Below are 19,937 nucleotides of genomic sequence, written 5' to 3' on the forward strand. Positions count from 1 at the left end.
AAAATATAAAAAGGACAGAAAACACTTCCATTGCTACTTCCTTCACACACACACACACACACACACACACACACACACAGCTCTATGCACAATGCGTGTACCAAAACAACAACAATAAACAAAATCTTAAATCAAACTATCCTTTCTTTTGCAAACCCTACTCTGGCAAGGGGTAAACACCCCAGTCACCAGGTCAGATGATTTGCACTCTGAGAGAGAGGCACAATAAAGACCAGGGTAGGGTGGGTGGGGCAGATCGGTGGGCTGGGTGTAGAAGGTGGGTTGTAAACAGGAGGCAGCTGGAGATGAAGAACTGCCATGAGGCCACAGATATGTCTATCTTATTCACTGTACTTCATAAAGTCTGCCACAGTACCCAATACTCAATAAATGTTTGTAAAATTAAGATTTGCCCAAGGATGGAAATGGCCACCAGAGGAGAATATAAGATGTCCTGCTCTGTCACCTCATTATTTTGAGACAAGGTCTTTTAGTGAACTTGGAGGAAGTGGGGCAAGGAGTGAGAAGCATGACCCAACAATGAGTAGGTTGATTGTCAAGTTCTGTTAAAAAAGGCTTCTCTGTAGGAACACACACACACACACACACACACACACACACACACACACGTGTGTGTGTGTGTGTGTGTGTGTGAGAAATATGTGTGTGTATATGTATACATATAAATGTACATACATATGTGATATATAGATACATATATGTGTGTATATATACATATATTCATATATGTGTGATATATACATACATATATATATATATATATATATATATATATATATATATATATATACATGTACACACATACACCTGCAATGCAGATTAGGCATGCAAAAAGAAGATAGACAACAATGAAGACAGTTTAGATTTTGAACTCTGGGTACCCCAGATAACAGATATAGAATAGCAAGACCAATTCTGCACCCTAATACCCATGCTCTGGGCTTCCAATCTGCTCTGGGCTTGCTCAAAATTTCCAAGAACTCGAACAAATTTACAGCCTAAAATTGGAAGGATTTCTACAAAGCAGGCACTGATACAACTACCTATATGTATGTACCCACTCATCTCTAGACTGCAATGCCTTTCAACTTTAAACAATAAAGAACCTTACATCAGTTTTGGATAACAAAACAACGGTCACCCTTTAATTTACTACAACACACCGTGCAAAACCTTTCTTGCTATACTGCCACCACTTGCATTAAGTGAATGCCAAGCCTTGGTGAGGTGAATCCATTCAGTTGTTATCTGGCTTTCATTGTTGCTGTAATTTCTTTTAAGGCGTTTATGAAGAAAAGCTCCATGGTCATCTCTGCTCTACCCTAGGTACCTGTCAGGTTATTGCCCATTTGCAGGTTCTCTCTAGACAAGCTTTCTTCCTTTGGGAAAGAGCCTGTAGCAAGTGCCTCCTCACTCCTCAGGTAGACAGAATGCTTCTGAGAACCACAGGGTCTTTCTGACCTCCAGGATCAAGACTCTTGGGAACTGATACTGACAGCTACATCAAGATTCCAGAAGCCTCTGGACCTTTTGACTTAGTGGCTGACTATTGTCTTCCCTGCTTCGGCAGCATTCCTCTCTTCCTTTCAACTACCTCTGGCTGTCTCATCTCAGTTTCTAGAGTTAGGAAGGTGTTCAGTCTGCTGTTTGGCTCAGGCTCTGGTATGGATGATGCTGGAGACATCTTCTAGCATTTGTGAGGGCTGTTTCCTGTAAAACAAAAAGGACATTCTTAGCTACTGCTTTTGCCTCTAAAAACAAAGAAGAGGCTAAAGAGAATTAGCTCAGTGTTTTCTAAAACTTCTGAAGCGTGTCCCAAGACATATCTCATTTCAAGGAATCCTTTTGGAAGAAAAGGTTGGTTAAAGAATTTTAAAATTAGTTGGTTAGAGAAGGTTGACTTGGTTGGTGTGGTGACTCGTGCCTTTGATCCCAGCACTCAGAGCGCATATGCATCTCTGTGAGTCTGAGACCAGCCTGGTGTACAAAGTGAGTTCCAGGCCAGCAAGGGCTACACAGTGAGACCCTATTCTCCCCCAACTCCCTGACAAAAAGAAGGGAAGGAGTTAGAGAGGAGGCTCAGTCCCCAGCACCCACATGATAGATCACAACCAGCTATAATTACAATTCCAAGGGATCAGACACCTTTTGGCCCCCACAGGCACCAGCCATGCACCGTATGGTACATAAACGTAAGTGTAATGTAAATGTAAATGTGAGGAAAACCACTCACACATATAAGAAAAAAGAGAGAGAACTATGCGTAACTCTGCTGACTGTTCTTATGCACAGAGATACATAATGCACGGAGCACAGTAGTAGCTCTGAGAAGTCCTGCTGGAAAGCGGTCTATTTCGAGTGGAGGTGTAGCTCAGTGGTAGAGTGTGGATTTACCATGTTCAGAGCCTGAGTTCTATCCCAGCACCAGTGGAGAGAAAGAAAATAATGTAGTGTCTTCCAAACAGGATTCTTTTCTCAGATCTTTGTAATGTTTGTGAGTGTGAGATGTGTGAGAGTACATGTTTAAGTGTGCCCAGGAAAGATCCAAGCAGAGGACAGCCTGTGGGTGTTAATCTTTACCGTGTTTAGAGACAGGCTCTGCTCCTTTCTGGGGGCTCCAGGCTAGCTGGACCTTTATTTTCTGGAGATACTCCTGTCTCTCCCTCCCATTTCCCTAGTGAGCTGTGATTTCTGCTGCTTTTACTACCGAGCCCAGCTTTGATTTGGGTTCTGGGGATCCAAATGATCCATCTGGGAATCTAGATGATCAACTTGCCTGGTAAGCAAGTGCTTACCCACTGAACCATTTCTTCAACCCATGTGATTTGAATACTACAAAGCATCTCCAAGGAACTAGAATGCTCAAAGCTACACATAGAAAAATAAGTGAGTCCTCAGTCTCTTCTTCATTTTTGTCCCTGCAGTTCTTTTAGACAGGAACAATGCTGGGTCAGAGTTTTTGACTATAGGATGGCAACCCTATCCCTCCACTTGATGCCCTGTCTTTCTACTGGAGGAGAACTCTACAAGTTCCCTCTCCTAACTGTTGGGCATTTCATTAAAGGTCTCTCCCTTTGAGTTCTGAGAGTCTCTCACCTCCCAGGTATCTGGTAATTTCTAGAGGGTCCCCCCACCTTCCATGCCCCGCCCCCAGGTTGCATACTTCCATTCATTCTGCTGGTCCTCAGGGCTTCTCTCCTGTAGCTCCCCTTATACCTGTTCATATTCCCTTTCCCCCTCCCTCTCCCCTCTCCCACCCAGCTCTCTCTCTCTCTCTCTCTCTCTCTCTCTCTCTCTCTCTCTCTCTCTCTCTCTGCCTTCCATAATTGTTTTCTTCTCTCTCCTAAGTAGGATTGAGGCATTCTCATTTGGGCCCTTCTACTTGTTAACCTTCTTGAGTTCTGTGGATTGTATCCTAAATATTCTGTAGTTTTTTTGTTTGTTTGTTTGTTTGTTTTTGTTTTTGTTTCTTTTTGGAAAATATCCACTTATTAGTGAGTACATACCACTCATGTCCTTTTGGATCTGAGTTACCTCAGGATATTTTCTAGTTCTATCCTTTTGCCTGCAAAACTCATGATATCTTCATTCTTGTTTGTTTGTCTGTTTTGTTTTCCAAGACAGGGTTTCTCTGTGTAGCCCTGGCTGTCCTGGAACTCACTCTGTAGACTAGGCTGGCCTCGAACTCAAAAATCCACCTGTCTCTGCCTCCCAAGTGCTGGGATTAAAGGTGTGCGCCACCACTGCCCAGCAGATATCCTCATTCTTAATAGCTGAGTAGTATTCCACTGTGTAAATGAACCATATTTTCTGTATTCTTTCTTCCATTGTGGGACATCTTCCACTGTTTTGCAGCTTCTGGCTATCACAGATAAGGCTGCTTTGAACATAGTGGATCATGTGCCCCTGTGATGGTGGGGCGTCTTTTGGATATATGCCCAAGAGTAGTATAGCTGGGTCTTCAGGTAGATCTATTTCCAATTTTTCTGAGGAAACTATGGATTGATTTCCAGAGTGGTTGTACCAGTTTGCAGTCACCTGAGGTTTTGATCTTAGCCATTCTGATTGGTATAAGGTGGAATCTCAGGATTGTTTCGATTTACATTTTTCTGATGACTAAGGACTTTGAATGTTTCTTTAAGTGCTTCTTGACCATTTGAGATTCATTTGTTGTGAATTCTCTCTTTAGCTCTGTACTTCATTTTTTGATTGGGTTGTTTGGTTTTTTTTTTTTTTTTTGGAGGCTAGCTTCTTGAGTTCTTTATATATTTTGGATATTGGCCCTCTATCAGATGTGAGGTTAGTGAAGGTCCAGTGACCAGCCCAACTTGGGATCCATCTCAAGGGAAGGCTCCAAGGCCTGACACTATTACTGATGCTATGGTGTACTTACAGACAGGAATCTAGTATGGCTGTCCTTGGAGAGGTTCAACAAGCAGCTGACTGAGACAGATGCAGATTCTTACATCCAACCATTGGTCCCTGACTTCTGTGGTTGAATTAGGGAAAGGCTGGAAGAAGCTGAGGCGGAGGACAATCCATAGGCAGACTAGCAGTCTAAACTAACCTAGACTCCTGAGGTCTCTCAGACCAACCAGGCAGCATACATGAGCTGGTCCAAGGACACCTGACACATATACAGCAGAGGACTGTCTGGTTTGGCCTCAGTGGAAGAAGACATACCTAACCCTTGAGGCACTAGGGCGTGGGGAAGCCTGGTAAGGGGGTGGGCATCCTCTTGGAGACAGGGGGAGGAGCAATGGGATGAGGAACTGTAGGAGGGCTGACTAGGAAACAACTGGACTGTAAAATAAAAAGCCATAAAAAATACTTGAGTCAACTGGTACTACATTAACTACACTCATCTGCTTTGCTGTTAACCGACGTCTTTGCTGTAAAGGCCTGTTTGTATTCTCTAAGCTCTCCTTTCTTCTTGGCTTTTGCTTTTCTGATGTTCTGCCTCAGTCCGCTTGCTGTTCCTGCCTGGGTGTTCTCTACCATTCATGTTTCAGCTCTGTTTGTTTGTTTGTTTTTCTATTCTTTCATCCCTGGGGATCACACCTTGTTTCTAATTTCAACTATCACTTATACACTTATACACAGGCTTGGAAAAAAAATCATTCCTGTGTGGTGGTTGCTTTTAATGTTGACTTTCACAATCTAGAATCACCTGGAGAGAATCTCAGTGAATGTCTAGATTGGGTTGGCTTGTAGAGGATTGTCTTGATTATGCTAATCCAGGCAGGAAGACCCAGGATAAAGGAGGGTGGCAACATCCTTTTTGCTGTGGTCCTGGACAATGTGAGCAAGGAGGAAGTGAGCTAAGCACAGGCTTCTGCCTATGGGTGCAGTTAGTTCTGGGGCTAGTCCTGCCTCGATTTCCCCAAGATGACAGACTGGAACTGGAACTGTGAGCTGAACTGAACCTTTTCTTCCCTTAAGTTTCTTGTTGCCACAGCAACTGGAAAGGAAACCAAGACACCTGACTTTTCTCCTAGCTCTAGTTCTGTATTCTTAATGGCCCCAGATCATTTTCTCTTGTACATTCTGCTGGTGTCTCAAATTTAACACATCTATGCTTCTCTTTCTACAAAAGCCACCTTCCACCTTTCCTCAAGGACTTGTTGCTAGGATTTTGAGTTTGGGTAGAAAATGCATTGTTATAAATATTAAGTGAAAGCTTCACTCAGGTAAAAATCTGCCTTTTTACCATGTTTTCATTGATTGGGGTACCAGGGGAAAGAGTTGTTTAAATACATGTTGTTTATATTCATGCCTATATAATGAGTGTATCACAGGTACAAGATTGTGGTGGCAGACGTGATATTATTTCTAATGTCTGTTTTTATCACAAAGAGTCAGTAATATTTGGTTACCAAAGTCATTAACATTCTAAATATAAAATAAAATGCCAAACATGAATAGTCTTGATATAGATGAACAATAACCACTTTTGGCCCTCAAAGTTAGAGGAAAAGCCCATTTTAGTGGCAATAAAGAAGATTAAATACTCAGAAATAAACATACTAACAAACATACAAAGCCTAGATGTGAACATCTTAAAATATCCTCCTAGGCAGAGGCAGTGGAAGAAGAGACCACAGTGGAAAGTTGTCCTCTGTTCTTGCATCACAAGAGTCAACATTATAAAGATGCCAGTTCTCCTTAAATCCATTTATAGAGTTAATGCAGTTCCAATAAAAATTCCAAGAAGCCTTTAAAAACAGAGCTATCGAAGTTGATGCAAAGGTCATGAGGAAGAATAAACACATGAGAATAGTCAGGAAAACACTGCAAAACAAAACTACAAGGGAAGAAAGACACTGAAGGAGATAAAAGACTCCATATAAAAAGGAACGGGATTTTAAGAAAATAAACATTTATCTACTCGTATGTGCTAAAGATGTGCAAAGAAGATAAAGCAGAAAAGGAGGCTGGTTACTGCAGGGAGTAGACAGGAACAGGGGTGGAGAGAACAGGACAGGAGGGAGAAGGCAATGATACTTCTGTATCAATCTTTTTTGGGTTTTGTATATTTTGCATTTTTAAAAAAATGAATATTAAAATGAAGGGCCTCATTATCACATTTTCAAATATACATGTCATTATAAAGAAATCTTTCTGTACTGAGTTCTTAGAACTATGGTAATGAGACACACATCCCACTCCCTGATAAATAAAAGTAACTTCAGCCAGGATGTGAGAGAAACCAGAGGTAAAATTCGAAGAATGAGATAATATATATGTGTGTGTGTTGTGTGTGTGTGTGTGTGTGTGTGTGTGTGTGTGTATGAGCAATATATAACACTGAAGTGGCTAAGGAAAGAAAACACGAGCATGGAAGATGATATTTGGACTATAAACTGTAAGACAAAACAAATCTTTGCATAGAGGCTGGAGAGCTGCGTCAGCAGTGAAGAGCATGGACTGCTCTTGAGGATCCGTGCCCACTTCCCAGTGTTCAAGTTAGGTGGCTCACAGACACCTGTTACTACAGCTCCAGGGGATCTGACACCTTCTTCTGAGGGCAGCTGTACACATGTAAAACACACACACACACACACACACACACACACACACACACAGATACAGATATACAAACACACAATTCAAAAAGTTAAAAATAGGAGCTAAAGAGAACACTTAACAGTTAAGAGCTAAGCTGCTCTTCTAGAGAACCTGGGCTACAGTCCCAGCACCCACATGGTGGCTCACAAGTATCTGTAACACCAATAATAGGGAATCTGATGCCTTCTTCTGGGCTCTGAGGGCACCAGGTATGCACATGACACATAGAAAACATACAGGTAAAACATCCATATGTATGTACATACATACACACACATATAATAATATATATATAAATAAAACCAACTCCATAAATACGCTCAAAAAACTAATTAGATAAATTAGGAGAGAATCTTAGTTATCAGTAGTAAGTATGTAAATACTCAAGAATTCAGATTTAAAATATTAGGAAAACTGTGATATCCAAGTTTTTGTTTCATTTTGGTATATTTTAATCTGATTCATACTTAAAATATGTATTTTATTACTACAATACAACCTGGCAGGGCTGGCATGCTACTGGTTTTTTTGTTTGTTTGTTTTGTTTTTCAAAATAGGCAATCTTTGTGTAGCTCAGACTGTCCTGAAACTTATTCTGTAGACCAGGCTGGCAGCAAACTCAGACATTCGCCTGCTTCTGCCTTTTAGCTGCTGGCATTAAAGGCACGTGCCACCAGTGCCCAGCTATTTCTTTGTATTTTTTTTTTTTTTTTTTTTTTTTTTTTTTTTTTGAGATAGGGTCTCTCTATGCAGCCCTGGCTGTCTTGAAGCTCAAGACCAGGCTGTGCTGGCCTTGAACTCACAGAAATCTATGCCTGCCTCTGCTTCCCAAATGCTGAGGTCAAAGGTAAGCAGCACCGTGCTCATCAGTCTGCTGATTTCAAGCAGGCAAAAGTTTTTCTAAAAGCCTTGTTGTTCCTATATTCATTAACATGAAAATGGATATTATGAAATGTATATGTTATATGTAAGTTTACCTCTATAAAGAGGTATATATAGACTAATTATATGGTCTTAATTTTGCTATAAAGATCAAAATAATTTTTAATAGAATTCATTCTTTCAGATATTCTCTTTATTCATTCTGGCACCAAGACCATGACTGTGTTCATATTTATGCTATGTACATGTTCCACTAACTCTTTTTTGATTATATGTTTATTTACACATTGAGTTTTGTGTCTGAGTAGGGGGCTCTATTTTTTTTTTGGATATTTTATTTATTTATATTTCAGATGTTATCCCCTTTCCCCATTCCCCCCCATAATCCACCTATCCCATCCCTCCTCCTCCGTTTTGCTTTTAACCCACTATCTTTTTGTTTTGCTTTATTTTTTATTTTTTATTTTTTAAGAAAGTCTCACTATGCACTCCAAACTGGACTTGAACTCAGTACTCCACTGCCTCAGTCTCCTGAGTGCTGGAACTACAGGCCTGGTTACTGTTCTGGGTTGGCAACTCTTACATAGATATAGAAATGGGCTTTCTTTTCTCTGTCTTGTTGGAGTGTAGTTACAAATCTTCTGGAGAAAGCTAAATGAGGAAATTATTCAGGGGAAATGAATTGTTTTATCTCTCCCTAAACTAACAAAAAGTTCCCTTTGAGGGTTTTTTTTTTTTCATATATTTTACTTATTTCTATTAAATTTTTGGTTAACATACAATTAAATGGGTTTCCTTGTGATATATATACACACACACACGTGTGCCTGTATGTGCTTATACTTTTTTGTTTGAGGCAAGAGTTTTGGCATATATTCTAGACTATTCTTACACTCACTCTCTTATGGCCTCAACCTCCTGAGTATTTAAAGCCACTGAATGTGGCTGTGAGTTTTTAAATTCTTCAGGCGTGGACTGAAGCACCAATGGGCTGTGAGAGCCTGCTCCTGTTGCCTGACTGAAGTAGAAGATCTCCAGTAGCCTGTCTGCTGTATTGTATACTACTACTCATATTATAAATCCAACTTAAAAAACACCGCAGGCAACAGACAAACAAACAACATCGGAGGCAGAGTACTTTTACTTAAAATTAGGTTCTTTCTTGCCATAAAATATACACAAAGCTAAGGAGAAGATCTGGATAGAATTTGTGTGGATTTGTGAGTATACTCTCTTTCAACAGAGAACTATTCAGTCACATGGGCGCAATAGCCGTGATTGGCAGGTGGGTGCTGCTAGCTGACATTAGCTGTTTTTACTTCTTTCATGTTTCTGTATTTTATTTCTAGAATTTTTTTTTTTTTTTTAGAACAAAGCTGGCAAGACACCAAATATTTCACCTGATCATCATCTTAAAGTGATTTCTTGGATTTTTGAAAAGTTAGAGGGTGTGATGTTTTCATTTTATGTAGGAATTAAAAAATACAAACGTGTTATAACGAATAGAAGCGTGTTGTGCCTTTGAGGGATTGTGAGGTTCAAGGAGTGTGCCCAGATAAGTCGTTCACTCTCTGCACAAAGGCTGTGGTTTTTGATGCCCTTTCAGGTTACTGGAGGCATTGCCTACAAGGCCAAGCACTTAGTTCTTAAGATACCACATTTCAGAAGGGCGCCTGTATCTTGGCAAGGGCATTTCACTTACAGGAGTTGTGTTAGCTCTTGCAACACTGCCACAACCTAAACCATTTCTTAGGCAACACTGCCTGTAACTTGCAGAGGCTCACATTTTCTCTAACATTCATTCCACTGCATGGAAATGACTGATTTGTGCCTCCACCTTCTCTATTGGATTGTAAGCACACACACAGCAGACACTAAATTTTGTTTCCTTTAGTAACTCTGGAATCTATCTGAGTTCCCATCACCAAAGTGGGAATGAGAGAGTAAATGAATCTTATGCCCGAACACAGATTTGACTTGAAGGCAAAGGAAATGGTGGTGTTCATGATAGCTGGCATTTTCTTCTAGCTGCCAGCTTTACATCAGAAGTGGCCTGTTACTCCATCCTGGGGCTTTTCTTCAGAGGGACTCCAAACGCTTGGGTCCTTTCAGATTTTAGTGTTAGAGGACCGTCTCCTCACCAGCTGTGTCACATATGTTGTGGAAACCATTGCTTTCGGGTACCTTAGTCATCATCACCATCCCCCCAGCTTTGTTAAGGAGTTTACAGTTTGTAAAATGTAACAACTTGGTTAAGAGTTACAATTCACACCAGATCACTGTTCTTTCTGCATGTTCTCTCTCTCTCTCTCTCTCTCTCTCTCTCTCTCTCTCTCTCTCTCTCTCTCTCTCTCTCAAAGAAAACATTTAATTGTGAGCTTGTTTACAGTTTTGGAGGTTTAGTTCATAATCATCATGACAAGGAACAGGGAACATGCGATCACTGCAGAAGTAGCTGAGGGATACATCCAGATCCACAGGCAGAGAAAGGGAGAACAAGACATAATTGACTTCATGTAGCCTCTGAAACCTTCAACCTCACTCCCAGTAACACACCAAGGCAAAACCTGCTCCAACAAGGCCATACCTCTTTTCTTTTTCTAGGTTATATTGATGTATATTTTATTATTTTATAGACAATAACCAAACCGCATGAGAGAGATAAGGTATCTCCCATGCTCCATGCTGTATGACAGTTTAACCATTTGAATGTTGTCATGGGTTCAGGCATGTCTTATGACTTGTTCTATGGCATCTGTGACTGGGTGATATTAAGTGCTTATCTAATGGAGTGAACAGACAGGAGTGGTGTGTGTGTGTGTGTGTGTGTGTGTGTGTGTGTGTGTGTGTTTATGTTAGTGCTAGAGATTAAGTGATTAAGTTCAGGACGTCAAGCATTCTAAGCCCCTGAAGTTAGGATAGATGGAAGACAGACATTTCTGTACATAAAGGTCTTAAGAGTGGGCAGTGTTGCAACTCTTAGGCCTGAAATGCTGCCACCCATACTTTCCCTTTCAACTTAGTTAGTTTATGATACTACAATCTTTTGCTTCTTTTTTATTTCATTCTATTTTTTTTAAGAGAAAGAAAGCTTATTTTTTTTTTAAATTGAGTATTTTATTTATTTACATTTCAGATGTTATCCCCTTTCCCCATCCCCTCATCCTGCTATCCCATCCCTCCTCCTCCTTTTTTGCTTTTATATCACTTTAATTTCATGCAAGTATTAAGGTCAGTTCTAGGTTGAGGAACTAGCAATACAATAGATGCAAATAGTCAAGGAACAAGCAAGACAATAAACACAAATAGTCAAAGAACACGCAAGGCAGTAAACAGAGTCCCATGATCACTCCCATGATCACTATTTCTAAGGGCTTATCAGGATGACCAAAATATCTGAGCCTACTTCCCTGTCCTAGCCCAAAGTCATTTTCATGCTTGAAACCTTCTTTGTTCTAGCCTATGATTTAGATTCCTGCCTGAAATTACTTCTTTGTTCTAGCCTAATGTCAGATTCCTGCCTGCAGCCCATTTCCTTGTCTTTGGTCAATGTCAGATTCCTGCCAGGCAGCCCCAAAAGCTATCCACATCTCCCCCCCTTTTTAATGCATAAACAAGACTGAGCCTGTCTTAGGTCATTCTGACAAGAATGCCTTTTTTTTTTTTTTTTTTACTCATTGTAGAATATGCATTATCAAAAGCAATGCACTTCTGTCATAGGTTGGTAAGGCTCTGTGCAGAATCTTACCCATCCTTGGCTTGCCAGCCTGTTAAATTAATAACTCTGTTTGGGAGTCCATTTTCAGTTTCAAGTCATGTACTTTGGCTGTCAACATGTTGATGTTGTTAAAGACAAGCTTTAACACAATGGGTAGTAATAAAATTATTCCCAGGACAAAAAGGGCTAGCATGATCAAGATATATATGCCATTCTTGAAGCTTGACCAAAATGAAAATACTGACCTCAGGCCATGGGTAATTTTATCAGCAGCACCTGCTGCATGAATGCTCAGCAGAGCAGCATTCTTTACATTCATAAGCTCACTATGCAAAGTTAAAACATCCAGAGAGGTGTTAGAATTATGCCAAGTATACTACAAGTGTCTTTAAACTTTTTCCTAATTATAATGACTATCATTGCAAATCTTAGAAGTAACACAACACCCTTGGTATTTGGCATGACACTCAAGATGGCTCCTTACTCTTAAACTCTGGACCTCCTTCCAATAATTTGAATAGGATAAAGAGCATCAATCCGTTGTTCCAAATGCCTATCTAAATCCTCTTGTATACTCAATACATTAGTAACATTGTTTGCTAAATGTTAAAATTAGCTGTCTTAACTTCTTGTGTCAAAGCAATTGCATAAGCAGTGGTGCTAGCAATTAATGTAATTAAAGCTGTTATACCAGCAATAATCAAGCCCACTACCCTCTTGCTTCTACTTAAAGCCTGACTCACTTCTTCCAGTACTTGCAAGCTTTTTTCAGAAAACCAAGTAATACTCAGGGCAGTTAAGACAAAAGCTGGTTGATAGACTCCCATAACAGACATGCCAGGTTTCAACACACTAACACAATTATAAAGTATACAATCAATGCAACTTACAATAAATACTGTAGAAGAGGCAAAAGTAATTTTAACTTGACAATTCAAAGAGCCTTATCACATGCACTAATACTTGTTTGAAATCCAGAACCTGTCCCAACTTTATCTCTTGCTATCATAACATCATAGAGAACTGTAGCTAACTTCCAAATATGTTTCTGAAAATGTCCAGATCCAGCCTTCCAAATGAAGACTGTTATTTCCAATATTGCATTGATTTCCAGACAAGTACATGATTGAGTCCGAATAACTGGTTATATTTAAGAAAAATATAAGAATCATTATAACTTCTCTTTTTTGATTTTCTGTCCCACAAGGTCTATAAACTTGAGGCAAGGTAGCTTTTCCCATCTGGGATATAGGAAAGCAAAGGTGGGTCAGGAACAGATGTCCAATGCAGCTTCCCAATCCCCATTGTCAGGGCACTCAGCAAGCTCACAGGTCAGCATCATTCTTTGTCTCAGCATGTCTCACCCATTGCTCTGGCAGTCACCATGCTCCTTCAGCATCCTGCAGAAAAAACACAAACATGCCCTCTTCCCCATATTAGATACCTGGTCTGGATCATGCCATATGCCAGTAAGTGGATCCTTCTTTTTCACCTAGGCATAAGTGCCTAGTAGTAGGGTGCCAGAGACACTCAGCAGAAAGTTTCTTGGCATCCCAATTTTTTTAAAAAATTTGAAATAAAAAGAGCATGATTTAAATAAATTTGTGGTATACAGGGATCTCCCTTCCTGTTTTTGTTTTGTTTTTTTTTATGAAGATATTGTTTTAAGGTTCCATGGGCCCTTCCACAATACTTTGTCCTTGAGGAGTATAAGGAATCCCCATAATAAAAAAAAAAAAAAATTGTTGACAAAAAGTCTCAGACAAAAAGTCTCAAATGCTTGACTGCAATTGCCAGTTCCATTATCTATTTTTTTTATTGGATTTTTTATTTACTTACCTTTCTGTGGGGAGCCGACAGAAGGCAGCTATCATCCTTTCAGCCATCTTGAGCCATATACCCTGACAAAAGACTTGTTTTCAACAGCCTACCACAGCTGAGCACACTCTGATAATATCTTACTTTATATACCCAGGATTTTCCCTTGGGTGTGTGTGACTTAAAGGTGTGACTTAAAGGTATGACTTAAAGATATGACTTAAAGATATGACTTAGAGAGGAGACTTAAAGGCGTGACTTAAAGGTGTGACTTAAGTGAGACTCATAAAAGGCGAGAGGCAGACAGAAGAGGGGACTGGAAACTTGGAACTTGGAGGCACTAGGAACTAGGAACTAGGGACTAGGAACTCAAGACTTGGGACTTGGACTAGGAACAAGGGACTTGGAAAGAGAGAAGGGAGACTTGAGAATAAATGGGACTGAATCACACTCTGTCTGGTCTCCATTCTGCGTCCACCCTCACTCTCTCTCTTGCTGAACCCTGACCCGTGGACCGGAGCAGCAGTATGAGCCAGGACAATTTGGCCCCCAAAGCTTGGGGCAGTGAGGGCTCTAACAATTTTGTCCCCCAAGCTTTTGGCAGTGTGGGTTCCAATATTTGCAGAGCGGTCCCCAACACCTTTCAGATGTTATCTCCTTTCCCCATCCCCCCTCCAAAACCCCTTATCCCATCCCCCCTCCTCCTACTTCTATTCAGGCGTGCCCTCTTGTTCTTTATGTAACAGGGCATCTCTGCTGTGGAACTCAGAGCTGGTCTAAGATAGTATCTCAGCAACTCAATTAATGAGACCTGTTTCGTGCAAGACTTAGAAGCAGAATGATCTAAGAACTTCTCATGTTAGTCAATTCTAGCCTGTGTGATGGAGTTTTTTTTTCTGCTTGTGTTTGAGATTGGGTTTTCCTATGAAGCTCATGTGGGCTTGAACCCGTAATTTTCCCGCTCAGCCTCTCGAGTGCTAAGATTACAGATGTGTGCTGCTATGTCTGGTTAAAAGAGTTTTTTCTAAGTGGCACAAAAAGTATTACAGAAAATCTAGAAGACAGCAAAGAGTTAAAACTCCCAAATCCCATTCCCTTCCATAACAAGATTTTTAAGAAAAATCATTGCACTTTTTATAACTATGTTTTGACATAATTAAATTCACAATAAAATACATTTTCAGCTGGTTCTTCTGTTTGTTTAATATTACACCATTTGCACTGTCTTTTCTGATGTTATACAGCATCCACAGTTTTCCATGCTGTTATATGGTCTTTATACATACTAAGTACGGATTTAGGGAGGGTATATCTTTGCTAGGCAGGTCTGCAAGGGCCCTACACACGTCTAAGGATGAGACATGTTGTTCTATTGCAGAAATCCCTAGCTCTGTTCCTTTTAGTTAACACAATCATCTGAATTCCTCTTTCCCTCCCCTGTGCTAGAGACTGCAATTAAGGCATCATTACATTTAAGGCTCCCTTTACAGACATGAAAAGTATTAAAGAGCTTAAATGGCCCATCTAAGTCCCAAGACAAGTAATAGCCACAGTGTAGCGCTCCTTCGTTCCTTCATTCCCAAGGTGCACAGAGGTTCTATTGTTTTGGCTGGCATGCGTATTTTCTCCATTCCTCTTATTGCAACAGGCCTCTCTGCCCCACCCCCACAGCCTGCTCAGCCATCCTATCCACTCACTAGGACGAAGTACTAAAAGTGGGGGTAAGAACTTGCAGTTGAGGCTGACTACAGTTCTTCTAGGGTAACTTATAAGTTGGAAGAATGCCAAGTTGGTGCTGCTAGCAGCTATTTCTTAAGGTGCCTGGAGAAGGTTCATTTTTAGATAAAAAGAAGAAAACTGAACAGAGATGAGGGTGGTTCCAATAGGCCTTCGTTAAATCTGTAAATTGTTGCTTTATCTTTTGTGTCACAATAGACCAATGAACTTAAACTTGCTTAAGCTTAGGTTTAACTGTGTTTTTATAAGTTGCAACCACAAAAGTTCTAATTAATATAGTTCCTGTGACTTTAGGTAAGACAGCACTACCATCAAATGGTAGTCAGCAAAAGAAAAAGACTCAGTTCCCAGTAACAACTTATGACAGCGAGCAAGAAGATATTTAGAAGAACATGTTGGAAACTTAGCATTTTAATTTATTTTTAAAAAGCTGCTAATATTTGAAAACTCTTTGCCCATAAGAATCATGTAGCTATTTCTCAAAAAGTAGTCAAGTCAGCTTTTAGTTCATGTACTATTGTATGGTGTGAAATAGAAGGCATTATGATCAGAAAGTGGAGGGAGAAAGGAATAAACTTGATAGTCCTGCTCAACTGTGTTCCTTAGGTATTCAAAAGGGAGAAAAGGAATGGCAAGATATAATGATTAGCTACCGTTACATTGCTGGATCCTTTAACCATCTTTGTTAAAACTGGGCATGGTGGTACATGCCGTTAGTCCTAGCAACTAAAGAGATGAGTTTGAGGACAGTTTGTGATACACATCAAGACCTGCCTCATCCCAACTTAAAAAAAAATTATTAATAGAATAGAATAGAATAGAAAAGAAAAGAAAAGAAAAAAAAAGAAAAGAAAGAGAAAAAACATTTGGAGTAGCTTGAAGTTATCTATTGTTTTGTGGGTTTTTTTTTTTTTTTTTTTGTTTTTTTTTTTTTTGTTTTTGTTTTTTTTTTTGTCTCTTAACTGTATAACATCCTATTTTGGTTAAATGAATTAGCCATAACTAAATCTGTTGATAGTAGAGGAGGGAACTAACTTAAGAAGTCCGGAACTTACTGTTTTATTATCAAAGCAACAGTATTCTTTTGAAGGAATCATGGATAAGAGTTTTCTCTTGCAGACATCCTTCAAAAATACTTTCATTAAAGAATATTCTGTCAGAAAAATGAAATGTAAATAAAATGCCCTAATATTTTAATGTTTACATACACCCAATAATTGAGCATTTTCTTACTATGTAACTTAGTAATATAAAGTCTAGGTTAGAGACATGCAACTATTCTATGACAGAATAATTTGGCAAGTAAGTAATTTTATTAGGGCAAACAATAAGACTGTTAATGTCATGCATTAATAATTTATTTTCAATAATTGTGTGATTATCCTTTTAGTAACATATGGATTTTACAGCACTTTTGTTTTATAACCTCATTCTTAAAAATTCCAGTGGCTTGTTTTCTTGTATTTCCCTTAATTGTGGTGATCTTAACCAGATCTTCAGTTTTAAATCTGCCAGTTGTTCTAATACAGATGCATAAATATATTTTCTCCAGTTGGCTCTTTCTTACAAAGCAAGCTTGTTTGTGGGCACCGTCGGGACATCTGCATCTTATTGGATTTAATTTCTAGTAATAAAGACCTCCCACATTACACATTCTCCTCAGCCTAAATTTGCTTGTGTGGGAAGCAAAAGAACTGTCAGTCAGAGAGAAAAAAGTAAACCCATATGCTGTGGAGGATTCAGCATCCTTGGCTACAATAAAAAGAAAAAAGGAAAGCCGAGTACAGACAGTACCCCAGCAGACCTCATTTTTAATTTTTTTTCAAAAGGCTAGCTGCTGTGGTCTGAATGCTGGTACCCCATCAAACTCAAATGTTGAAACTCAATCAGCAATATGATAGTGTTTAAGAGAGAGAGGCCTTTGGGAGGATTCCCTCCTCATGTATGGAATTAAAACCCTTTATACAACACTTGTAAAACAAAAAAGTGTTTTTTTTTTTTTTTTTTACAAGTGTAGCTTCACACTTCTATCACAAGTGTTAATTCATGCTTCTAATTTTGTAATATTTATGATTTTTCTTCAATTGTAACCTATAATTTAAAAAATGATTAGGCTAAGAGGGAACACTCATGGGATCTACTACCCTTCCTTTACTAGTCCTCCTCTGAACCAGACACTGGATCTCCTGAAGCCTTGGTTTGGGATTTAAGAGCTTTTCAAAATGAGCAGTAAATCTGCTGCTTATAAATGAGCCAGTCTAGCTAGGTGTGGTAGATTGCACCTTTAAACCAGTACTCTAGAGGCAGAGGGAGGCAGGGGGAGGCAGGGGGAGGCAGGGGGAGGCAGGGGGAGGCAGGGGGAGGCAGGGGGAGGCAGAGACAGAGGGGGAGGCAGAGACACAGGGGGAGGCAGAGACAGAGGGGGAGGCAGAGAGAGAGAGAGAGAGAGAGAGAGAGAGAGAGAGAGAGAGAGAGAGAGAGGCAGAGGCAGACAATCTGTAAATTTGAGGCCAGTCTGGTCTACATAGGACAGGCAGGCAGTCAGGGCTATGTAAAAAGAAGAGGGAGAGAGAGAGAGAGAGAGAGAGAGAGAGAGAGAGAGAGAGAGAGAGAGAGAGAGAAGCGTGGCTTGAGTAAAACTGTGCAGAATCATTCCATTTGTCTGACAAATGCTCTCTTGCTCCGACATCTATTTCCAGCCTCTGGCTCTAGCATTCTTCTCCATGTTGGGCTTCACCTCTACCCCTTACACTTGCTTACTGTTTTCAGTCAAGCCCTGAGATAGGGCACTAAAAATGTTCAAAAACAGTCAGAACGTAGTGTCTGTGGCTTCAGAAAGGCAACAGATAGAAGAGGCTGGCACAACTTGACGTGGTAATAGACTTTCAGTTTTCAAAGCCTCGTGTAGAGGACAAGGATGGAAAAGTTGATTGGCAGGAAGATACCTAGAACAGCTCAATGTCAACCACAGGATGAGGAGGAAATTGGGCACCACATACACTATTGGTGTTTTCTCCCTCAGCACAAACAAGGGCAACCTATCATCTTGTGTTTCTATAGGCCTCTCATCAACCCTGAACTTCAGCCAGAGAAAAGATGCTTTTAGAAGTACTTTCTGTCTATTTAAATTAGGAAGCTTAACTTTGGTTTAACAAGCTTCTTATTTGCTGTGGGGATTACCAATACTGCTACGGCTTACTCTTCAAAACTTGCTACCATTTCATGTTCTCTGAGAAGACATCTATGTACTAGCCTCTGGTATCTACAGAGGTGACCTTATCTGAAAACTGGTTCTTTGAAGATAAAACTAAGAAGAGGTCATTTTCAAAAATAGAGTAGGCCTTAATCCAATGACGGATGCCTTCATTGGAAGACAGAATTTTGGCAAAGAGATGCACAGGGAGAATGTTGCCTGCTGACGGAAGCAAAGGTTGAAGTGACTTGTCTAAAGTCATGGAATGCCAAGGAGCACTGGCAATCCTAGAAGCTGGGCAGAGTTGAGGAAGGATATTAATTTCTGTGTCCTTGAGAGAAAGCATGGCCTTGCCAACACTTTCACCTCAGACTTCTAGCTTTCAAAACTAGAGAGTATCTGTTGTTTTAACCACCCAGTGTGTGGTAATCTGTTCAGCACCTCTGAGAAAGCAATATACTACTTAAGTATATGACCAGAAATATGGACGATAAACTGTAATGGAGGGTCAGAGACCTGTGGACATAAAGAAAGGAAATACACCTTTCAAAGCAAACTTTATAAGCAGTGAGATTTTTTTTTTTTTTTTTTTTTGTAGGTGTGGTGGTATCGAGGAAGCAGGTTCTTAATTATGTCAGGCAAGAACTTTACCGGTGGGCTGACTTGCTCAGTCCTGACTTTTTGACTCAGTCTTGACTTGTTGATGTGCCGTTAATAAAAATAAGTCAGTCTTCTCCAGGCTGGGGTGATGGCTTCATGGGTAAAGTCTGAGGAGGACCTTTGCTGGGTTCCTAGCTGCTACATAAAAACCAGCTGCAGTAGTTAACTCTAGGGTTGGGAGGGAGGTGGGCAGTGACAGACCAAGTTCCTAGTGTGTCGGCCAGCCTAATCTTTGTCCTCCTGATTCTCAGTGAGAGACCCTATTTCAAAAAAGAAGATGGAGAGCAACTGAAGAGGAACTTAGACACTGATCACTGGCCTGTACAAGCTGATTCATGTGTATGCATGGGCTAGGCCACCAACTCTGGTATTTGAGTTGGATCCCCGGAACCCACATGGTCCGAACTAAATACCAAAAGTTGTCTCACCTCTCTGAGCCGGGTTCTCATCATTGAAAAGGGGCTTCGGCTCACCAAATGATCTCTGAAATCAAGTGTAATTTTATGCCTCTAATTCTGTAATGTTTATGATTTTTCTTCAATTGTAACCTATAATTTAAAAAAAAAAATGATTAGGCTAAGAGGAAAGACTCATGGGATCTAGCGCTCAGAAACAAGTAATTGAAGTGTTTTATTCTCCAAACTTCAATTTGGGTGCTTGGAGTTGAAAGATTAAATTATGTCTCGGCTCACGAGCTGTTCAAGCCTCCTTCTGGCTGGCGCGTTTGAACAAATAACCAACACTAATGTCTGTCTATGGACTCCAAATCCTGCAGTTAGAGGAATTAAGAGATTTCCTGAGGTTTTGGGCTTCAGTAGTACCGGACCAGGCACTTTAACC

This window comes from Arvicanthis niloticus, chromosome 2 (genome assembly GCF_011762505.2).
Source record: "Arvicanthis niloticus isolate mArvNil1 chromosome 2, mArvNil1.pat.X, whole genome shotgun sequence".
NCBI classification, from domain to species: domain Eukaryota; kingdom Metazoa; phylum Chordata; class Mammalia; order Rodentia; family Muridae; genus Arvicanthis; species Arvicanthis niloticus.